The sequence below is a fragment of the Carettochelys insculpta genome, chromosome 7 (assembly GCF_033958435.1).
Source record: "Carettochelys insculpta isolate YL-2023 chromosome 7, ASM3395843v1, whole genome shotgun sequence".
Classification (NCBI taxonomy): domain Eukaryota; kingdom Metazoa; phylum Chordata; order Testudines; family Carettochelyidae; genus Carettochelys; species Carettochelys insculpta.
The window spans coordinates 44126719-44151418 of record NC_134143.1 but is presented as its reverse complement, the minus strand read 5'-3'; positions in this window follow the sequence as shown (position 1 = coordinate 44151418).

The window sequence follows — 24700 nt, the reverse complement described above, 5'->3', positions numbered from 1 at the left end:
AAAAATTAAAATTTATTTATCAGGAAAAGTTATACTGAGGTACCATTTCAACGACAAAGCAACACCAGACAACAACCCGTTCAAAAAAGGAAAGGGACCCTCAAATCTCCACCAACTTTGGTTTGTGCTGTAACATCTAGGTCCTGATTCTGCAAACAGAGATGACCAATGAACGCCTGTGCACACACATTCAGATACAGAACAAGAGTTCAAAGGGTTGGATTTTTTAATTAATTACAATGGGAGTTGGCCATCTCTCTCTCTCAGGCTATGTCTACACAACGAGATAAATTCAAATTTGTTAATATAGATTTTCTAATCCTGGAATTTATAAGTTCGAATTTGACCATCCTCACGTCCCACGTGCTCCTCACGAAGTCAAATCATTGCTGCCACTTTCAAATTGGCTAACTTTGACTGTTGCAGTAGTACATTGTGGGAAGCTATCCCACCAGTTTCCTCATCCCCAAAACATTCTGGGTATGCTTGCTGGTCTTGACATCATCTTCCCACATTGCATTTTCCTCATTCCCCCTCCCAATTCCTGAAAATACACCAATCCCTGGAAATAATGCAGGGACCCTCAAAGTTAGAAGAAAGAGGATGGAAAAGTATAGGAAAAAAATAATTTTTGATTTCTCCCAACCTTACATTGCCAGCACAGGTGCAGTGACTGTATTCTCAACTGGCCATCCACTTGTCCCACCTCCCATCATTTCATGCATGTGATCCCTGAAAATAATACAGAGTCCAGGACTGTATTTTAAAGTGAGAAGACAGAAGATAGAAAAGTGTAGGAAAACAGAATTTTTGGTTTTCTGACCATTATATTTCCCACATGGGTGCAACAACTGTGTTCTCGACTGGCCAGCCACTGAGCGTCCTCCTTCCCATCATCGCATGTATGTGATCCCTGAAAATAATACAGGGGCCCGGAATGTACTTTAAAGTGAGAAGAAAGGGGACAGAAAAGTATAGGAAAAAAGAATTGTTGGTTTCCCCCCTCATTACATTTCTGTTGGCGAAAGTCTTTGGCTTTCTGGTGAACTGTAAGGCTTCTGTGCAATGACTGTGTTCTCAACTGGGATCATTGGAACAAAACAGAACAACATAGAAAGACTATCACTGTAGGTATAAGATGATGATGGTGGAAGGCCCAGATCTCATTGACAAGAGGGGCCAGGTCATGTTTGGCGGGGGGAGGCGGGGCAGTGCTGAGGGCCCAGTTGATATAGTCCTTTCATGGGGAATTAGCCCTCCCAGTCTGTGAGACTTCCCCCCTCCCCCACCCCATCACAGCAAGCCCCTGTGTATCTTAGCCACCAGGGAGGACTTTTCCTGGGCATCAGCAAGCCCTTTAACCACCAGAGGAGACTTCCCCACAGCGGCAGCAAGCCCCAATATGGGTGAAGGGGGGAGGGGTTCAGTGAGGGGCTAGTTGAAGTGGTCATTCCCCACGGCAGCAGCAAAACCCTCAGGATCTTAGCTGCTGGAGGAGACTTCCCCATGGTGACAGCAAGCCCCCTAATATCTTTCCCACCCTTGGAACCCTAAACATGTGATTGGCAGCATGGTCAGCACCAAAGGACAGGCACATCCTTTTCTGGTATTGGGGGCTACCCACATGATGTGGCTGAGCATGGAAAAGACCCAGACTATGAAGCACCTCGGGGGGAGGGAAGGGGGTTCACACACCGCTGAGAAGAAGTTTCTTGGCATGTTATGCAAGCATGACCCCCACCACAGCCTTGTTGCCACGTGGTGTGGCAGGGCAGCGGCTGGTTCCACGCAGCACAGAAAAAAGGGTAGAGACAGAGCCAAGAACTCCCTGCAGGGCTATTTGAATGGGCAGATGCGCTCACAGCACTAATAACAAAGACAGACAGACATTTCTGAGGCTCTCATACTAACATGAGCCCACCACTAAAGGCTCGCTTCTCCCACTTGGAAATTCATGGTTTTCCTGTTATTGGGGAGCAGCGGCCAGAGCGGAACACGGAGGGGCATTGTGGATTACATATAGGAAACCTCTGGAGGCTAATAAATTTGATTTTAAAATGTGGCACTTCCACACTGGCCTTTAATTGAACTTCTGAATTTGAGCTTGATGCTATACCCATCAGGTAACCGCCATTTTGTAATCTTGAGATTAGTGCACCCTAAATCGAGTTTATGGTATTTACAGTGAAGACAGTCATAGTAATATCAAGCTAACCCTTAATTTGAATTTATTTCGTAGTATAGACAGAGCCACAGGCTCCACTGAAAAATCCCTGCTTTGATCTACATACACACTTACCTATTGTATCCTGTTTCTTTGCACTATTTTTGTAAGACACAAGCTTACACAAAAAGCTATACCAACTTGACAGAATGCTAAATTACCTCTTTAAATTTTATAGATACAAGAACAAAAACACTGAAGACAAAACTATTACACAAGCTGTTTGTTTATTGTGCCCAAGCCTCAGGAGACCTGTTTTGTTTGGTCTTGTACTTATTTGGATTCAAGATAATGTAGAAATAAAGCTATAAATGAAGTTAAACTTTTAAGGAATAAAATTAAGGACAATTAGGTGCATTCTATTATTCAATTGTCCTATTCAAAATTCTTTGATCATTACAGTTAATATATACAGTGAAGTTCAACTGATAGCGCCTTTGAGGAGGCTTCAGATGCTGTTAAGTGTAGGAAGCTGGTAGTTTAGAAGTTTCTCATGCTTTGGGTCACAGATTCCCAGGCTCAGGCCCATACAAAATGTCAGCTCAAAGAATCCCTCATCTATTATTTTGGTAGGTTATATTTTCAATTTCAGTAGGTCAGGATGAAAGTAAACCTCTGAAGGTGTGAGGCAAAAGACACAACAGCAAGAGGTAAAAGCTGACTAAGTTCCATGAGTGCACAGAAAAAGCCATGCTGTCACAAAGAGAGCCATTGGGATATGGCTCTTGAAGAGTATAAACTTACATTAAAAAAGGAAAACAAACTTTGAAAAGGAAATAGATTTTTTTAAAAAGAGCAAAATATCCAAACGGATTTTCATTCATTGGGCTGATTTAAAAACACATGGAGAAAAGCACACACACAGGCCTCATCTACACTACAGCAATCTTTCAAAAGAGGATACAGAAGATCTTCTTTCATAAAAGCAAGTCCACAAACAAGAAAGCGGATTGAAAGATTGATCTGCTCTTTTAATAGGGAGCTTCCACACAACCCCCACTTTTCCAAAAGAATGAGCTGGGGATTGAAAAATCCATTGCCATGAGGACCGCTCTTTCAAAAAAAGGGCCCCCAGAGTGTCACCACATGCTTGTTTTTAAAGGATGCACTCTTCCTGATCCAGGAGCAGAAGAGGGCTACTGGAGGAAGAGCTGCATTCTTACGATTTTGGATTGAAAGAGCGCATTTTGTGCCTGGACGTTACGCATATTCTTTCAAAAAAGGGATCAATTTTCTGAAAGACCTTGCTGGCGTAGACCAGGCCATGGTGTTAATTAGGACTTTGTGAACCTACATAAAGGCAAAACAGTCAATTGTTTTCATTGTGTAATATCAGGCTTTGGCATTCCAGAAAAAATTCAGAACAAATAGAAATCTGGGCTATGTTTGTCATATGCTGACAGTTCTAAAACAAATTTTCTGAAATATTCAAACATAGCTACATTTTATTTTTACTAATGATGATTGCTCATTTACAACAGAAATGGTACCAGAAAATGAAGTCCCAAGTGACACCTGCAAATAAACAGTTCTCAGGGCAGTGCTCACTTTTATTTATTTAATATTAAGCAGAATTCAGAGTGATTACATCTGTTTTGATATACAGGTATTTATAGCAAACGCAGGTGAGAAAACTTAAGGCTTAATTCTGCAGTTCTATATCCACAATCTGCATTTTCATTTGTGATTAGAGAAAACTGTAAGGTATTTAAAAAAACATCAGAAACAGTAAAAAGAAAAAAAAAAAGTTTTGCAAAGAAAAAAAGCCAATGATCTCAGCTATACGGGAGTAAGTCTAGAATAACTAAGATTTCAATGGAGTTTACTTTGGATTTAAACCAGTATAACAGAAAGAGTCCATCCCAACATCTTCTACTACAATCACCCAACAATCTGTGTTGTACATCTGTCATAGTATTTCTCGTTACAATGTAATCATACAGGAGCCCCCTACTTGAGTTATTAAGCTCAGCACAAACAGGCTCCATTTATTGCAATGTAGGGTCATGAACAGGGCCCTTTAAATTCTGTGATTTCTCACCTGCTCCATTTCCTGTCATAGGGAATCTATTTCTTGTGACAGTCCTGCACTCAGATGCCAGTTTTGCTACCTGCATTTCCATCTGCCCCTTGTGATTTCAATGTTGTTAGGTGGGACAGGCACACATTATAGCTGCGTGATTTAGCATAAGAAATGCTCCCCAGAGATCAAGGCTTCTCCATGGGATGCCGAGTCCAGGATCTTGCACAGCACAATCAACCATCCCCAAGGGTTCTGGCCACATCTCCTTTCTCCATCCTTCCTAAGTTGGGAGAATGACTAAGTCACCTGAGGTACATCTACATTACAACGACCTGCCGGCAGAAGTCACTGGTGGAAGAGCTCTTCCGACAAGTCTTCTGTTGACAGCTCACATCTACATGTAAAAGCAGCTCCCTGGACACTTTCTTGACAGAATGAGCCCAGGAGACCCAGAAGACAGGCTCTTGTGGATGGCAAGCCCTTCCTGGAGCCCTGGCCTTAAAGGGCCCCACCCATCCCACATTTCTTGTTCATGCTGAGGCTTTCCTACCTCGTGGAGGGACAACACAGTTACCACAGGGCTCCCACACTTGCTGAGAGTTTTGTCTGTCCAGCGAGCAATGCTGCCAGAGCAGCATCTGGGCTTGTGCTGGCCACACAAACAAGGGCACACCTTCTACCGCACCTCATCCTGACCCTCCTCCCCAGCAGGTGCAAGACCAACACCACCAATGAGGAGCATGCCATCACTGCTGCAGGCTACTTCCAGTGCCCACGCCCTTGGGTGAGCAGATGGGTCTGGAGATACACCACCAGTTCCAAATGGTGGGACCTACTTGACTTGGGACAGTGGGATGACCAGCACTGGCTCCAGAAATTCGGAATGAGGAAGGACACTTTTGTGGAGCTTTGCGCCTGGCTTGCCCATGCCCTTCAATGACAGGACACCCACCTGAAGCCCGCTATTCCTGTGAAGTGGGTTGCCAACACCCTATGGATGCTTGTCATCCCTGACAGCTACCACTCCGTGGGGAAACAGTTTGCAATGGTTCAGGTCCACCACTAGGATGGTCCTCATGCAGGCAAGGCAGTCCTGCCGCAGGCCCTGAACAGGAGAGCGGGGGGGTTCCACCCAATGGGAACCCATGGGGAGTGGAGATGCGTGTGCAAGGAGAGGACAGGGGGACTGGGGAGCCCCATCCCAAGGAACCATGCTGTTCCTCCCCCACACAGCCCTGCCACTGGGGGTTGGCCTCCTTGGGGAGACCCAGAGAGTTTGAGGGAGGATGAAAAGGAGATTGCGCACCCCCAGGACCAAGGGCTTAACCCTCCAAGTCCCTCACTCATGTCCCACCTCCTCCCTCACAGGTTGTGAGGGCCGTCAGCTCACTCCTGCTGTGTAGGGTCATCCGTCTGGCTGACATTGAATCCGGCCACAGCCGCATCAACACCCTGGGTTTCCCCAACTGTTTTGAGGCCATTGACGGGACCCACATCCCCATCCGCACCCTGGACCACAGTGTGGCACAGTTCTTCAACAGCAAATGGTATCACTCCACCATGCTGCAGGCCCTGATGGACCACTGGGGACACTTCATAGATGTGAACGTCGGGTGGGCAGGCCGGGCACACAATGTGAAGGTGGTTTGCGTCTCTCGTCTGTTCCAGAGGATGGAGGCAGGCATCTTCATCCCCATCTGGGAACTAGCCATCAGAGACGTCATTGTGGGGGATGATGCTGCCTATCCCTGCCTGTCCTGCCTCATGAGGCCCTACACTGGATGCCTGGACAGCACTTAAGAGCTGTTCGATGCCAGCCTCAACAGGGCACTGAACCAGGGGGAGTGTGCCTTCAGGTGTCTGCTGACATGCCAGGATGTGGGGCAGAACAATGTCCCCCAAGTAGTGGGGGTGTGCTGCACCCTCCACAACCTTGTAAAGGGAAAGGAGGAGGCCTTCCTGGGGTGAGCGCTGGACGCCAGCTGTGCCTATGGACAGCTGGGTGCAGCACCCATATGCCAGGCCCATCAGGATGGGCTGCAGATCTAAGAGGCCCTGAGAAAGAAATTGTCCCAGAGACCCCAATAATCCCTCCCAGAGCACCCCAATGGGGCCTTGGACCCACAGCCCCATCCCATCCCCACCATGGCCCCTCCTTTTACCCAGTCACCCCTTCCTGTCCACTCTCCAGTAGCAAGAGACATGGGGGTGATGCAAAAATAAAACCTTTAGTATTCAAACTGGAAAATGCGTGTGCAAAAACTGCAATGAAAACTATACACAGAGTGCAAATTTGAACAAATACATAAGTTGGGGCTTGGGACAGTGGGTGGGGGCATCTGAACTTGGAGAGTGGCCTGGGACGGGGGGTGGCAGACTTCAGTCCACAGAGCGATTGGAGGCCACAAGCCCAAGGGGGAGCGGGTCCCCAGGTGGCATTGGCTGTGGGATCCACTCCCACCACAGGTTCAGGGTCCCCATTTGGGCTGGATTGGGCTGCGAAGCACAGGGTGGTATGGGCATGGAGGGGCTGTGGTGGCGTTGGACTCAGTAGAGGAAGTAGGTGGGGCCTAACGGTTGAGGGGTGGGCTCAGCAGGGAGGAAATGTGGGAGGGGCAGGGGTGCTCCAGACAGAAACACACCAGGCAAGGTCCAGGGCAGCTAGGGGGCTGTCCGACGGGGACATGGCAGCAGGGGCAGGGGGAGCAGGTGTCTGGGCCAGTTGGCCCCACCAGATGCCAGCGAGTGTCTAGGCAGGATATCAGCTGGTGCCATGCCTGCGCCTGCCACTCCCATGCCTCAGACTGCAGCCACTGCTCCATGAGGTCTGGGACCCACCCATGGCCCCTTTCCTCCTCACCCCAGTTACAGGCCCTCTGACCATAGCCGCACTCCTGCCAGAGTGGGGCGCCGACACATCCCTACACTGGTGGTCCCTGCAGCACAGCTGGCTCCAGCTCCTTCCTGGGGCTGACTGGCCTGAATGGGAAGGTGGGGCTGGCCTGGCTGTCCAACAGTACAGCTGTAAGGGAGAAAAAGAGGAGAAACAGTAAGTCCTTCCTGACACACAGCCCCTGAGACCCACCTCCCACCCCTCCCATGAGTGGCAGTCCCCACTTCTGAGCTGGGGGAAGGTGATGTCCCAGCAGCACAGGTGGGTCCCTCTGCATGGGGGGCGGGGGCAGTCCATGACATGCCCTGGGCTCTCCCTGCTTCCCCATCTGATGGGCTGCCAGTCAAGAGGGATTGTCTGGCCATGGTGGGGTTCCTGCATCGGTGGTATATGGGCCAGGTATGGCCTGGTCTTCTGCCCCCACCAAATGTGTGGGGCTCGGGGCACTGTCCACAGGGGTGGGTGCTGCCTGTTGCCTGTGGTCATGCCCTCAAGCCGAGAGCCACAGTCCCTGGTGGTGTGTCTGCTCTTGGGCTCTCAGCCACGTGGCTGTCCTGTTCCCAGCCATGTCAGGGGTGGGTGGCTCCCGTCCTGCTAGAGCCCTAGGTTCACGTGGCCTCCTGTAGGGCTGGCAGTGGGCCAGAGCCCATGCCCCATTCCCTGAGGCTGAATGGTAAGACCAGGTGCAATATGCCACCTTCCGCACACGCGCATGTGCTGGCCCATAAGTGGGATCCTGCTCAGGCCAGCCTGGTGGGGCTCATAGCACGCTCCTCCTGAGCTTACCCCCTAGACCCCTGGGTGTCTGCCCTGTAGGTACTCACCAGAGGGACCTTCAAAAATGTCCAGGGAGGTCCTGGAGGTGCCCTGGCTGGAGGAGGGGCCCAACTCCAATGTGATGACTTTGTCACTGCCAACAGAGGTGGTGTCACCCTCTGGCTCCAGGTCTGGGGAGGGGGAACCTCCTCATCCATGTCCAGGGGAGGTGTCCTCTGCCCACAGTAGCTCATGCAGCTCCTCTTAATACGGGTAGCTTCCTCAGTGTGTCGTGTCCAGTGCAGCTCCTTGATTTTTGCCCAGACTGTTCCATGGTCCAGGCAGGCTGGCCATGTGCCACTAGGGTGGTAGCAGTCTGGCTTTAGCCCAGGGTATTCCACCTTTTGGCAGCTGGGTAGAGTAACCCGGATTCTTTGGACTAGAGGGGTCATGGGGTGGCTGTGATGCTGCCATGTGAGTTGTGTGGCCACAGGGAGTGGCTGGGGAGAAGGCAGCAGAGACTGCCTGCTTCCTGCTACAGGGTTTCCAGGGTTCCCTGTACCTTTAACAATGGCCAGAGGAACAGGGCACAGAGCTGTAATTGCGGTGGACAGGGCGTCTCCTGGTTCCAGCTGGCCAGTGCTATAGAGAACTCTTCTGTCAACAGAATCCGCCTCCGCCCCCGCCCCCGCCCCCCGGAGCATCTATGCTACAGTTTGACAGGATTGGTCAACAGAGGCATTCTGCTTCATGGAGGAGAGACAGAACTCTGTGGGGAAAAAGTGCCATGTTGTGTCGAAAGAATGCATTTTAGGTGTAGACACTCTAGGGATTTTGTCGAGAAAACCCTATATTGTAGATGTAGCTTTGGAGATTCCCCTTACAAAGTGCTTAGATTTCACTTTCTTTCTGAGTGCTTTATTTTTGCAAGTAGGCAGAGCTGGGGAGGAGAATCTACGTCATAACTCTTAAAGATGCTGTGAATTGCCCATCTCTCACCTAGTCCATCCTAAGTAAAGCAACTCTGTTTTGCTCAAGAAAAAGATACCTCCAACGTCATGCAAGCTTTCTGTAGTGTGTTGAAGAGAAAAGGTTGTGAAAGGTTTGACCAGGGCTGGGGAAGAGAACACGTGTTTGTGGGACAAGTAAAGCAGCATGAAAGATTTTTGCAAGATCTTCTGCCCAAGTTTGCAAACAGTTGCTTAAGTAAGTTTGTGTAGCATCTAAATATAGCAGGTCTTCCCACTGCTAAATTTTCAAGAAGTGTTTTTTTTCCCTGCAGAGCTCCCCAAGTACCAGTTAATGAAGCAGTAGCTGCTGTAGCAGTATCAGAAAGCACCTTAATTTATGTTCTAAAACATGTAGTGTAGGACCATGGCAATAGCCAGAGCTACTCTCTCTCCTTCATTTGTTTTTTGCTGTTAGAAGTCTAAATCCATATCCGATTGCCTGGAGAAAGTATTGTGTGTCCCAAAGGAGTTTTGCACTATTGCCAAGACATCACGGACACTCACACAAAATAGGCTACTAGTGTATGTGCTCAGCTATTCGGCCTCAGGTATTTTCTCTTAAAAGACTTCAAATACATTTACCTATGTGAAGAACTTTGCTTGAACTCTGCACTGGGTAATCCTGTGCCAGAGAGGGTAGAATCCTCCTTAATTCATACACAGCCAACCACAACCTTAATCCCCTGGAGCAAAAGGACAACCAATTTTATTGCTATTGCAAAGCTGGGCTCCTCAAAGGATTAGAGTGGGTCTACGGCTCAGCCAGTCTTCCGCAAAGTCAGCAGGATTGGTACAACATAACACAAAATACAAAGCATGAAGTAACCCTTTCCAAAGCGACAGAGTAGGGTAGGAGCTATATTCTTCTGGTTTTGGAAGCCCCATTCCTGCCTGAGGTGCAATCTTTTCAGGAGTCACTGAAGTCCACATCAACCTTTACCATGGGCCACATTTTGATTAAGAGCACGATGAAACCTTATGTGATATATTTGGGAAATCTAACACTTAAAATAATTGTATTTGCCAGAGCCATTTGCTTAACCATCAAAGGATGTTATGTTAGAATAATTATGAAATGGGGCTCAATGTATCCAGTCTTTTTCTTACCAATTCCCAAGCCAAATATCTTCTTCAGACCATCAAATCCTACATCAAATCCCTGACTGCTGCTTCTTCTGTGGTCTTCCCTCCAAAAAATCTCCCACATATTAGCCACTTGAGCCACTTCTAAAACAAACAAAAAACCATCTACCTGCTAAAGCCAAGATATTTTCTTTACCTAATGATTTGATCATGCCACTACTATCTTCAAATCCTACCACTGATTTTAACATGTTATAGCACCAAATTTAAAGTTCTTTCCACAACATTCAGAGTTCTTTATAACTCCTCCCTTTCCTACTCATCAGTCCTTGTTGAATTCATCTTACATTCACTGCCTCTGTTCAAGCAGTTTTCCCACCCTGCATCCCCCACATGACCACTTCTTGGATCTTTATCTCCATGCTTGCTTTCAGGTGGTCTCTTATGCATGGCATGACTCCAGTTACATGGCTCCTACCTGGTCCATGTTTAAGTCCCCCTTAAAGACCTGTTTATGCCTAGAGTGAATGAAATTGCTTCAGTTCTATGTTTCACTTCTTAGTCACATCACTTAAACTACTCAAAGCCATTCATATGCTACAGGGATGAGGACAATATATTAAAAATAAACCTCAGAAAATTGCAGTTGATTTGTGTGTGTTTTTTAAAATTCATATTTATTCCCTTTTATCAACCCCTCTTTACCTATCTGTAGACCTTAGACACTGAGCTCCTTGCAATAGACTGTCCTTTCTTGACTACAGGTCTCTCACCCTTGGAATCTGACTGGTGCAGATAAGAAAACTTGCTGGACCACAGGAGGTCAGTACTGTCTTGCACATTACCAATACTTTCACTGGTTATTGGGCTCTTAGACATTTTGGGGTAAATTACAGCTAAACAACAGCACTGAACACTGAGAGCCGGGAACAAACTTTATGGGACCATGCGAAACTCACCCACACTCATAAGTGGTCATCTAACTAACTAAAGTCATTCTGGATGACAGATGTTGCCAGACAAGAGAATTGCAGATCAGAGAGGTTCAACCTGTATTTTGTAAGCATTTAATATATTGGGATCCTACCACAAACAAATATTGAATAAAAATGATGTAATTTATGTTGAAAAAAAATCCCCAATCTTCACACAGTTTATAGATTGGTTTCTAAAAATTATGTCAGGTAACATGTTTTAACCAGCAAGAACCATCATCTTGTGTAGCTGGGGACCATGCAGCCCTAACCAATGAGTTTGCAGGGCCCAAGGCAACATGTTGACAGCAGGGTCTGGTGTGGGGCCCTGACGGCACTGGGCCCAAGGCAACTGCCTTGATCACCTTGACCTAAGGCCAGGCCTGGGAACATGTTTCAAACGAGTTGCTGAAAATATTCTTGAAACTAGCTAAGTTGATTCCTAAGTGATTTTTTTTTAGAAAGTTTTTCCTCATTTGACATAGTTTGACCCCTTGGTTCCAATCTGTTTAAGTACAATACCTAAAAAAGTGCTTCAGATTGGCAATGGTTTTGTAATGCAGACAGATCAGTAGAATCTGGATCCTGATTAGGTTCTCCCCAGTTCTGGCCACAGACACAGAGAAGCCCCAAATTGTCCAGACTTCATGTTTTATTTAATCTTTAGCTACCACTTTAACCCATAAGTAACAGACAGTTAACTGGTTTCATTTCATTCTTTCATTCATAGATTCAGTCACATGTATTGTAGTTCAAAAGAGCTCAGAAACTGAAAGACAAATGATCCCTGAAATTTTAGTAGGTCCACACCAGAGGATTTTGAGGGTTTGGTTTGCTTTGCTTATGAAATCAACAGTTATTACAATTACATAGTCAAACAAAATTGGTTCTTCGCTTGCTAACAGTATTAATAGCATCTTCGAGCACAACAAATACTTCAGTTTAGCTAGTTTACAATTCATTTAATTTATATTATTGAAATTTCTTAGACTTATTGCCAGAATAAAACATTACCTTGAAAATATTACCAGGGATAATCTAACTCAGAATATGCTGTAAAATGGATGCCCAAATAGATCAAAACTGCCATAGGGAACAATTTGCTTCTGAACAACATTCCAGGTACAGTCTAAAAAATGTGATTGATTTTGATGAAGCTCTGTGAGGTTAGAACCTGTAGTTAGGCTATAATTCTTACATGTACAAAAAACCCCAAACAAAGGGGATTTAAATCAGAATACCTCATTTCAATAATTTTTGTATTTTGCTGTCTTCGTGCAATTAAACAAGCATTTTAGAAAACAATATGAGCTGGTTTGCATAATGAAAACAATAGATTTTAACTTACAGAAACATCCACTTCTTGAATCTCAGCGCATTCCTATTAGCTTTATGGTACGTAATTCAAAAATTAACCCCAAGATAAATCATCAAAATTATAGCATAATTTTATGTTATGTTTTCTATCATTTGGTAACATTGGCATTGCTTAGTAACATCAGTAGACTGGGTATACATTTGACAGAGGAACCAGGATATTTTTGAAATTTTTGAAAAATTTTAATTATATTTACTAAAGGGTCTAATAAATTGTCTGAAAATCATTTTAACTTAGATGAGTGGGGAGTAGCTAAGGGTCTAGCTGAACTCTTATAAAACCTGTTCTGGTAGGCATTCATAACTGATCTTGCTTGAGTCCTAAATAAGTATTATTGGGTCAATTTAATCATAGTAGTAGCATTTCTGTAGTGCTTTTTCCATGAGAATTCCAAAGCACTTGACACACATGAATTAACTTATTGCACCCCAGTGAGGTGAAATAGGTATTATCATTTCCCACTGTACACAGGAAATTTGATGTATGTGCTTAAATAATTTGATAAGTCAGTGCTTATGTGACTTACCCAAGGCTTCATAGAAATCTGTGGCAGAATGAGAACAGAAGCAAGGGATTCTTATTTCAACTTTCATGCTGTCACATGACAGTTGCTTCCCCTCTCATGGCAACAGAAGTTTTATGTTCAAATTAAGATAAAAGACTCAGTATCTCAGGCTAACTGCCAATTTTTCCACAAAATCTGGCTACGTATTTTAGTTGGAAAGACAAAAAATAGTAATATTCGGCTTCAGGCATTCAGAGTCTGTCACACAGTTCTGCAAAAATATTCCCTTCACTGGGGAATCTGGCAAAAAAAAAGCCACAGCAAAACCAAGTGTTTTCCTGGGGATTGGAGTGGAACCAGAGGAAAAAACCATTTTCTTCCTTTTAACAACTGTAAAGTAAAAGGCTTTTTTTTGGGAAATGAACAAATATTATTTCACTGTGGAATTCTGTTAGGCTAAGAATACTGAGGCTGTCTACACTACAGCAATTTGTTGACAGAAGCTATTGTGGGAAGCTATCTTCCAACAAAACTTCTGTCTACAGATCATGGCCACACATGAAAATGGATCACTCTGTCGATCTGCTCTGTCAACAGAGTGCCCAGACTGCCTGGCTGCTCTCTCAACAGAATGGCCAACGGGAAGCACAGCAGACCGAGCTGTTCGGTGACGTGGAAGACCTGTCTGTCGACAGAGGGTTCCCCGGAGCATCCACGTGGCTTTTTTGTTGACACATTCTGCCGAGAAAAGCATTCTGCCTCATGGGGGAGAGGCAGAAGGCTGTTGACAGAAGTGCCAAGTTCTGCTGTAGTACTTTGACCGAATGCATTTTTAGGGCAGACAGTCCACAGGTTTTGTTGACAAAACTCTAGTGTAGACGTAGCTTAACACAGGCCACCAAGAGTTCATAAGATGATAGCTTTCAGACGTTATTAATCTTACATCACACCATTATCACTAGCAATACCCATTATAGTTGAAGTGGAACAATCTTCCTGGTATGGATGCTTTTACACAGGTATCAAGGGTCCTTATATCTGTATAGCTTAGACCTACGTATGGAAGGGGAGTAAGCCATACCACCACGCCACAGGTTGTACTGGTATAATTATATCAGTAAACAAATCTCTCCCCTAACTGAAACGTTTATATCAATGCTAAAACTGTGCAGACAAGGCTTTACCTGGGTTGAATCCAAACTGTGAACTCCCTTTGCTGATAGCTAAGCAATCTATATTGCAATAGTGCCAGTGAATAGCAGGGTCCCATTGTGCAGGCAACCCCACAACCAAAAAAACCAGTCCCTGCCCTAAAGAACTTGAAGTTGTGACACATGATGGCACATGGACATGGACAGACTTGCAGGCACAGGGTTACAAGACTATTATGATTAGTCTACCAGGCACTGGTCATCGTGCATCAGATGTCTAGCCATTGAGAAGTGTTTTGTGGGCATCACGGTAGAAGTGAGAAAGCTTTGGAGAGTTTTAAAGAAAGAACGTATTATCTGTGCAAATATTCATAGCAGCTCCTCTAATGCCTAAGGGTTGGTTTAAGAGAAAGGACAAGTAAGTCTGCAGGAAAAATTATCAGTAACATCCATTATCACTGGCAAAGTAGAGAACCTGGTTCTTAGAAGGAAATAAACCAAAACATTTTCTGGTTTTTGAATTAAGAAGCAAGTGCATGACAAAACTGAAGTGGACAAATTTTGTAGCATGCACAAATAATCACAGATGCTGGAGTAAATATATTGACTTTCTGCTGATTGAGTCAATAGCGCTATGCCAAATGTGCAGGCTGAAGATGTAAATTACAGACTCATGACATCAAAGATTTCCCCAAAATTATGAAAATGGTCTGATTTTTTGCCGTGGTGAAAGTGGCACTAGTTACATTAGATAATAAATGCAAATCTGCTTTCACTTAATATGTTTTATCCATTTAAACAAAAATAGGCAACCCAATAATCTAATGTAGCTAAGGCCCATTGCTTAGTATAACTAAATATGAATTAATTCAAATCCACTAAAGGGAGGAATAAATCTTTTAATTCTTACCAATAGGATGTAAAAGTCAAAAACCATCATTTTAATGCTGTAATCTCCCTCTGTGGAATAATTTGAGACACTTCTTAAATACTCAGCATATATGTGATTGTTACAGCAGAGTGCCTATTTTAGGTTGATTCATTTCATACTTAAATTCAGCAGCCCTTATGTGCATAGCTCAGAGATTTTCAGTCACAGAAGAGGAATTAAAGGTAGCATTAAAGATATAGATTTTAGCATGAAAAAGCAAATGTATTAACAGAAAGAAAAAAGAACAGAATAGAACTTTAGCAAAATTTTCCAAACCAAAAAAGTTAAGAACAAACTTTAATGAAACCAATGGAATTACTAGTGATTTATACTGATACAAATTAAATAAGACACAAATTTACATGAATTAAAACTGAAGAGCATGAACCAAATTCTTAACAGTTTCACTGAGATTTGGATTCAGATACAATTTAAATGGAATAGAAAGTTTCAGCTAGTTTCATCTCCCAACAATGTGTGCTTACTGCAAACATCACAGGATTTCAGTGCAGATCTATAAAACTGCCACATTTTTGGTCAAAAGCGAATCCAAGTTCAAACTTTTCAAAGAACACAGCTTGAGGTTTCAAATTTACAATCAAATGCCAAGCCAGAGTATCTCACTTAGTTTTGGGTTCTGTTGTGGAAGGTCTTCTGCTTTTAATAGCTTAGAGAGAGAACTTTATTGCTAGTAAAATCTATGACAGAGAGGTAGCCTGAGCCGGGTTAGTCTAAAGTTGCAACCAGGCCCACTGACGTGAGTGGGCAAGAACAAAGGAGGCAGCTGCCCTTGGGCCCAGTGTTTCACAGAGGCTCAGAGCTCTAGGCCACAACTATTTGAAATGCCACAGCAGTGCAGCTCTGTCTCCACATGACTGTGAGGGAGCAGTGCTGCAGTCCAGGTGGCACAGAGGGCTGGCTGCCCTCAGCTCCGCCCCTTCTGCTCTTGCCTCCCTTCCCACGGCACAGAACTGAGGCCCCCCCGCCCACACTTCAGAGTCCATGGCAGCCTTTGGTGCTGCTGGTTGCAGCTTGAGAAAGCTTATGCCATAACAAAATTGTTAGTCTTCAAGGTGCCATCGAACTCCTTGTAGTATAACCTAGCTAAGATGCCAGGTTGGAGTCTTAAGACAACTGACTGGTAAAAGTAAGTATACATGGTGCACAGTGATAATATCATCATTAAAATTAGTGTCTAACTGGAAAAAACATTCAAAATATACCGTTCCCAAAAGATTGGAGACTTGGTCATAGAGCCTGGGCTGGAGCCTGCACTCAAATGGAAGCCCCAAAATTAAACAGTCCCTTAGCCTGAACCAGCTGGCACAGATGAGTCTCAAGCTTTTAAATGCAGTGTATACATACCCTTAGTTACTAATTTCCATTTTTCAGAGAGCAACGGATAGAACAAAACACCATAAGAGACATGGGTGCTTTTTGAAAGCTTTACCCCTAAAATAAGTATTTATACTTAGGTGAGTCAAACAAAATCCTATAAACACACATATCACAAGGAGAAAGAAATATGAAAACGGCATTTCTTCAAGTACCTCAGTTGTGTTGGATCTAGGAGTCCTGGGGGCACAGCTTAGGGTTGCCAACTTTCTAATTGTAGAAAACACCACCCTTGCCCCGCCCCTTCATGAGGCCACATCCCATTCATTCCATCCTCCTCCACCCTTGCCATTGCTTGCTTTTCCCCATCTTTTCCTCACATGCTAATTTTTCACTGTGAGGCCCAAATGAGCGTATTTATTGCTTGGATATATGTATTATCCTAACTGTGTGTTTTATATTATAGGATGCTAGAGCTGGCAACAAAATAGTCAAAAAGGGGAATTTCAAAAAGAGGTTTTTAGGGCTCTTTCCCTTCACTCTTCCCATTTTGTGTAACCAGCTGCATGATTTTTGTTCACTGAAGTTATCATAATTCCCTGCATGGATTCGTAAAGGCACACAAATCCAACAAGAAATTACTGCAGAAATGCACACCAGGTACCTAAATAAATACGTAGAACTTGAGTTCCACACCTACATGCAGATACTGCTAACGTGTGCACATTTAGCACACACTAACTGCTATACTGCCACGTTATTTAATATTACAATCGTTGTTTAGTATCTAGAAACCCCCAGCTACGAACAGGGCTCTACGATGGCAGGCACGGGACATACATATGAAAGGGGAGAGTCTGCAACAAAGAATTAAAAATGTAGCTCGACAAAGTTGGGGAGAAACGTAACATACATTGGCTCTTCTACAACTAATAGTCAATACCACTCACTTTTTAAGAAAAAATTCCTTTTGTTTTAGAGTTTTCTTCTCTTTAAAAAACATTTTATAAAATGAATACCTGCATTTTTGAAATCTATTTTTTTGTGCACAAGCCACTAAAAGGACTAAAGGTCAAAGAGTTAGGCTGTGAATTTTATTTGCACAGGTACAAGCATAAAACAATAAAGCAGCACTTTAAAGACTAACAAAATAAGTTTATTTTAAGTATATGAAATATTGAGTCTGTTCCAGTATGGCTACAGTCTGAAGAAGTGGGTCTGTCCCACGAAACCTCACCTAATAAGTTATTTTGTTAATTTCTAAAGAGCTACTTTACTGCTTTTTTGTTTTGATAGTATATAGACTAGCACAGCTTTCTGTTACTAATCAGGTACAAACATGTATGGCAATACACATAGCGCCCTATACAAAGACACAGTCTTGTACACATATACAAACATGTGCAGACACTTGCCTTCATACACTTTTCCAGTGGCTGCCTAAATCACCCGTCTGGGAAGGGAACAAAATGGGTCAGAGGGGAAAAGATGGGGACAGAGGGAGAAGAGAAGATGGGGAGGGAAAAAGGCCAAGGATGAGAGCAGGGGTGAGGTGAGACGCAGCAGAGAAGGAGAGAGGAGGGGTGTGTGGGGATGCAGATGAAGGTAGAAAGTGACGTGCAGGAAGAAGTGGGGGCACAGAGGTGCAAGGGACATAATGCGAGTGCAGCAATATATGGAGGTGAAGGGGGTGCCAGGTGGTGAGGGACATGGGGTGGCTGCTCTGGAGGTGGAGAGGATGGGTGGGAGAATGCTGTAAGGTGTCTGGGGCTGGGATGGGTAGGGCTAGGGGAGGAACGCAGCGAAGAATAAGGGGGATGGGATGGGGAGGGATGCAATGATGGGAACAGGGGGTTTAGCTGGGAAGGATGCAATGATGAGGGGTGGGGGTGCAGCCCATTCCCAGCATTGGAGATGAGGATACACATAACTTGAACTCCTGGGTCCTGGCGATAGGGTGACAGACAGACTGCAGTTCACTGCAGGATACATGCTGCAGCTTGAGCCCAGCCACACAAGAAGCATGAGATGTGAGCTGGGCAGCAGCAGGAGGGGCATATGCCACACCACCCCTCAAAAGCTGCCTGCTGAGTGCTTGCGTGTGTGTGAGTTCCTCCCCACCCTGCCCCAGCCGACAGGCCCTGTTCCTGTGGGTAGAGGTGGTGCAGCAGGCAGACCCCCTTGGTCGTGCGTAAGGCTAGGAAGTGGAGGTGCCAGCTGCTTCCTAACCTGGGAGCCACACAGCAAGCCTGCCAATCCTGCTGTGTGGCACCATTGTGCCGCCAACCAGACAGCGAACGGCCCAATCAGTGGTACTGATGGGAGCTGCCAGGATCCATTTTTGACAAACTGTTCGAGTCCAAAACCAGACACCTGATCATTAGTGTTCCCTGTAAGCTGTGTCCTTACTGGCGGCTCAAGAGAGATTCAAGTACCACTCAGGTGAATAGGAGAGTGCCAAAAGCCAGCTTTCACTTCTGCCGGTGGTGCACCTCTGTATATGCCTCCATGCACATAAATTATTCCACACATGGATGGAAAAATTAGAGGGATTGCTGCTGAGCACCCTAGTGCTTCTGCTGCACTCCCTTAGATTCAGGTAGTAACAGCAAGTACCTGGTTTCCATCATCTACACCCCCACTATAAAATTGTCCCAGCACCGCTGAAGTATCTTTAGATTTTAGGATACAAATCCTGCCTGCTTTACTTGGGAAAGATTCCCCCTGGCCTCACTGAGAGTTTGGCCTCAATAAAAGTGCTGAATAGATCCTAGAAGGAAAATTAGTAGAGTTGCTGGCTTTTTTTTTTCAGTTTAGTGAAAATTAAATGCCTGGCATGACAGTTATGGTTTTGCTGAAGCAGAGGAAAAAGCATCACTGGGATGTAATTCTATCAGAACTAATTGTGCTCACTCATACAACCAGCTGTGTATTCACCCACATTACCTAAAACAAAACACAACAGAAAAAAAAACAACAAACAAACCCCAACAGAGCAGGAGAAGTTTAGGCAGAGAAAGTTTTAGGAATGGATGGTAAGTAGCAGGACTGAGCAGTGACAGGAAGTGGAATAAAAGAATAGCCTGGAATCTCTAAAGCAGGGCTGGGGAACCTGCAGCCCCTGGGCTGGATCTGGCCCTCTGCTTCATTTCTTCTCACCCGCAGTAAGTCTCTGTGCCACAGGCTAAAAATCCTGGTCTGGTGCTTCCACCTGGACCCAATGGGGTGAGCTCTGAGAACTGGTTCCCGGACATATCCTTGTGGCACCCAGATGCAGCAGCAATCAGGGAGGCTCTTCACGCCGCCTCTGTCCCTGGCACTGGTTCTGCAGGTCCTATTGGCCACAGTTCCAGGCCAATGGGAGCTGTGGCAGTGGCACCTTCAGATGTGGATCACATGCATTGCACAGAGCTGCCTGGTCCCTCTGTGTAGGAGCCACACATGATGGCTGCATCTGGGAACAGCACAGAACCAGGGCAAGCAGGCAGGTGGGAAACCTGCCCTAGCCTCCCTGCGCCACTGACTGGCAGCTGCCCAACGTAAGTGTTGCTTGGCTGGAACCTGCATCCTGTACAAGCTCTTGAACCCTAAACCCCCGCCCCAGGTCAGAAACCCCTCCTGTACGCAACTTCCTCCCAGACCCTGCACCCGGGCCCTCAGCCTTCCCCAAATTCCTTCCCAGAGCCAGCACCCTGGACCTCCCCCTGAACCCCAGTCATGCCCCCAGACCCACACCCTAGCCAGAGCCCACACTTCTTTCCACAACCCAGTTGTCTGTTCCAGATCTAAGCCCTCTCCATCCCTCCAAACCCCTTGTTCACACCCAAGAGCCTCTTCCTGGATCTCAAACCCTTCATCCAAAACCCCACCCCAGAGCCTACAGCTGCAGCCATAACCCTCACTTCCTCCCACACCTCAACCCCTGCTCCAGCCTGGAGTCCCCTCCTGCATCCTCATTTATGCCCCCCCTCCCCACCCCCGAACCTACAGTCTCTACCACCTCATGGGGTGGTGTGTGGCCCTGAATGATTTTTCTTCTGTGGCTCAAAGCCTCTCCAGCCCTGCTCTAACAAGAGCCTCACATCAGAGTTACAGTGAGAAATACATAAAGAAGGCAGACAAGTGAAGCTGAATTCAGTGTCGCAATCTTCTAAGCAGAGCATAATTTCTTTGGAAGAACACCACATGAGAACAAGAAATTGATCAATGTTAATGAATTTTTACACCTAAATAATCCATGAAGCTAAAAAGAGAAAGAGAGTTCCTCACATCAGCACAGCTTTCTGAGAAAGAAAGAAATGGCAACCACGGCTAAGAACCTGAAAGATATTTACGCACCTAGTTTCCACTGAAATCACTAAGGGTTAGTACCTTAATATCTCTGAGGATCCAAGCCTATAACCCAATGTGTTTACTCAATATTCCATCATCATCTTAATGCTGCTCCAATTCAATTCAATGGAGAAACCCACTGATCTGAAATGGCACAGACTAAAGTCCGGAACTCCCATCCATACTGATAAGCTTGGAGAATTGGGCCCAAAAGGGAAGAAGCATTCATAAACTAAAAGAACAGTGCTTTCTATCCTAGACTTCACTGCTTGTTTCCAACTATGCCATGGCTGAGATCTATCATTATTCTGAGATGATTCTTGTTTCCGTACACACTTGAAAATTAGACAGATAAAAATGGATGGGGAAAAAGCCTTATATGCATGAGATTTTCCAACACCTCTTCCCTCAGTATCGATGTCAGTTGTGGAATGTATAAGCAGCACTGACCAGGACAAAAGGGAACATATCACTTGTCTAAGGGAGTAATAGTCTATCTTTGGACTTGAAGCTGCTTTCCTAAAACTCCACCAAACTCCCACTGTTTGGCTTATGCAAGGAATACAGGACCACGTATGCCTGAAAGACTGCAGATCCCTATGATAGTCAGAGTAACAGACAGAGCTAGCAGAAGGATTCCACCATTGCCAATGGATATTAATACTCATGAATACAAATACAAATGCACATCATCATCAATTTCATTTCAAATTAGAATGTGTGTATACTTAGAGGTGATGGGGAAAGCATTAATAAAAAATTCTTTTAGGTGATGCATTTCCTATACATGAGTACAAAAGAACCCTCTGATATGCTTATCGGGGCCATAAGCCATTTTAAGACATCTCCTGAGAATAAAAAATGGAAATCAAAAGGTAGTTATATCATGTCCAGTAATATGAATTTAAATAAATATTTAACCTAGAGCAGGGCAAAGAAAGTAAACATTTACAAATTCTAAACATGAGCAGTGAACTTGTTTGGTTGGATCTTTCGTTAATGAGGCTGCATTTCAGTAACATTCCACAATCACTAAAATCCAGAAATAAAAAGGAAAATAGCTATTTTGTGGCTACAGAAAGGGGCCATAAAGTAACTGCAATTGACTGCAGACTTCCCTCTTACCAGGTACACAGACTATAATGAATGCAAAAGCAAAGCTACAGAAGGTTAGCATAAACTTGAAATACATTAAATAGCTGGTGGGTGATGTTAGCAGAAGGGAGTTTTAAAAAATGTAATTCCCTGAGACTAGAATAACCTTTAACTAATTCCTATTCTTGAGAAGTTAAGATGCAAATTTGCCTGATAAGATTATGACTGCAAACTATATATATTCATACACATTGCAAAAGATTTCTAGGCTGCAGTGTACCTAGTTATTTTCATATCACTGTGCCAGTGGGTCTGAAACTTCCTTGCACCACGACCTCCTCTGGGCAACAAAAATTACTACGTAATCCCAGGACAGGGGACAAAAGACTTTGCCAGCCCGAACCCTGCTACCCAATCCCCACCACTCTAAAGCCCCAGGGCTTCTGCCCTTCACATGTAACCTTAGCCCCAGGCAGCAGGGCTTTAGGTTTGGGATTTCTTGTGGCTCAGGGTCAACACTAACCTTGGCAATTCCATTAAAACATGGCCTCAACCCACAGTTTAACAATCACCGCACTCTGGTATTTTGAAGATGGGAAAAAGAAATCTTTCATGTATGTTTTATTGTATTCTGTTCTTGGTAAATTCCCTTAATGTGCTTAATTGCACAAAACCATGCAACTACAAAATGTGTCTTCATTGGCTCTAAGCAGGGATAAAAAACAACTTAATATGCGATAGCCTGTGGTCAGACTAATAAAAATGGACAAGGTCAGTTTGAAATGTTGGTCTAAACCAGCACGAACATATCTTAAGTAGGATTATATTATTGTTCAAGTTTACACCTGTAACTGTCAATTATATTTCAGGATTAACGTTTTAATTAAGCCATACAACATGATAGGCAATGATTTCAGTCAATGACTATTACACACCAAGATTGTAGTACAGCAAGATGAGAGGGTTTAGGGCCCAGTTGTGAAGTTCTCACTCAGGCAACTTCCCACTGAGTAAAGATTGTAGGATGAGGTCATTCTACTAGTCGAATAATTAACTATATTATATTCACACAAACTCATTCTGAATAAATACAAAAAGCACTTTGACACACTTTAATTTTCAGGGAGAAAAGATATGCTGTGCAGGAATCATATAATATGCTCTGAAATTCAGAAGTATAAATAATCATTAGAATTACAGAAGGGTGTTAGTGACAGAGACCTTACAAGAAGAGATCAGCTGGGCTCCACAGGACACCAAGCACCCAAAGGGCATCCTCCCAAGATCTATGAACCTGAAGACCTCCAAGGTCTCCCAGCCAGGCGTTTGAAAAGGCCTCAATGCCCAGGGAAGGAAGAGTAGAGCACGAACTTTCTCTGCTCCATACTACTAGGAATTCCGTGACATCAATGATAGGGTGACCATCCGTCCCATATTAGGTGGGATGGCCCCATAGTTAGCATGCCAAGTAGGCATCCCTACTTATTTTTTTGAAAGGGACTAATTGTTCTGTATTTGGGCCCTCCCCCGCTGGCCTTTTCTGCCAGCAGCTGTGAAGATGCAGCTGCTGGTAGGAGTCACTTCCCCAAGCCTCGGCGAAGCAACAGAGCATGGGCAGCTGCCACATCCCTGCCACTTCCCCGGGGCGGGCCAGCGACTGCTGCTTCCCCAGTGCTCGGAGAGCGCTGACAGTTGCTGCTTCCCTGGGGCTCCTGGGGAGGGCCAGTGGCTGCTGCCTCCTTCTCAGCTCCCCAGGGCTTAGTGGAGTCAGGAGAAGCTGCACCTCCCCCACATATCTCCCTGTCCTGTATTTGGGACAGGGAGATATTGTCATCCTAATCATTGGGCAAAATCTCAGAGAAGTTTCTGGAAGGGAGGTCCTGGAATGGGAGGAGTTAGCTAGAAACAAGGAACAAACACTTCTAGAAGGAACATTTAAATATGAATCGGGTAAAAACTTGTAAGAAAATAATTGTTCATAAGTGTTTCTACCTCTTGACCTTGGATGCCCTGTGCTTTCAGAAATAAAAAACTGATTTACAGATTTATAGTTGAAATCACAGTCTCAGGACAAGTCCTTTCCTTTTCACCACCCAATACTTATTCCAGCTTAACTAGCCTTGTTGGCCTAACTCCAATACTGCAACCAGAACCTAGTGTGGAGAATAGAAGGGGGCAAATGAAATACCTAATGTTAACTAAACTGAAACCAGCTATATTAACTTAACCAAGTGCTTCAGAATAAAATGAAATAGTATTTGTGCAATTACTACACAAGAGCAGCAGATAGAAACACCAGATATCACCCCTAGTCCTGGCTGTCTCAGCCCAGTCATCAGTTCCCATCTGAGCAGAGATTGGCTGCACAATCTCTGCTCCCTGGTCTCCTCCCCCTGTTAGGGGGATGGTTAGGTAGGCTGCTTTCCCCAGTCCACTCAATTATTATTTTAGATACTAGTGGCAATACCCATGTACTCGCTACATCTAGCCCTTTACACCCCATCTCATTAGCTCATCGAGTGCATAAGTTGTAAGTCAGTAGCAATGAATTCCCAGATCCTGCTGCTGAAAATGGGGAAAAACTGGATGTTGGAATTAGAGATTTTCCCCTTGGATCCTGACAGCTGTGCTTTCTTTGGATCCCAATCAACTTCATATCCTTGGTGTGACCCTTCTTCAACACATGGCATCTGATGGATGGCTCACTTCTTGCCTTGTACAAATCAAGGGAGTATAGACTTGAGTCTAAGCTCCATGGGATTTCTGGGGGAAAACATTTGGCTCCTTAACTAGACTAGGCTGTGATGTGTGTCTGAATGGAGCATGGACCTATCAGTCAGTTGTCAGTTTTAACTGAACAAGATGATGAAGGAGATGCTGATACATACCTTGTCTGCTTGCTCACACTAGCCTACAAGAGACTGCACAGAACCTTTCAAACTTTAAAGAAAAAGATCAATATTTCAGATGCTGGGCTGTGTTCAGAAAATGGCTCTTCTGCTGGAAAAAC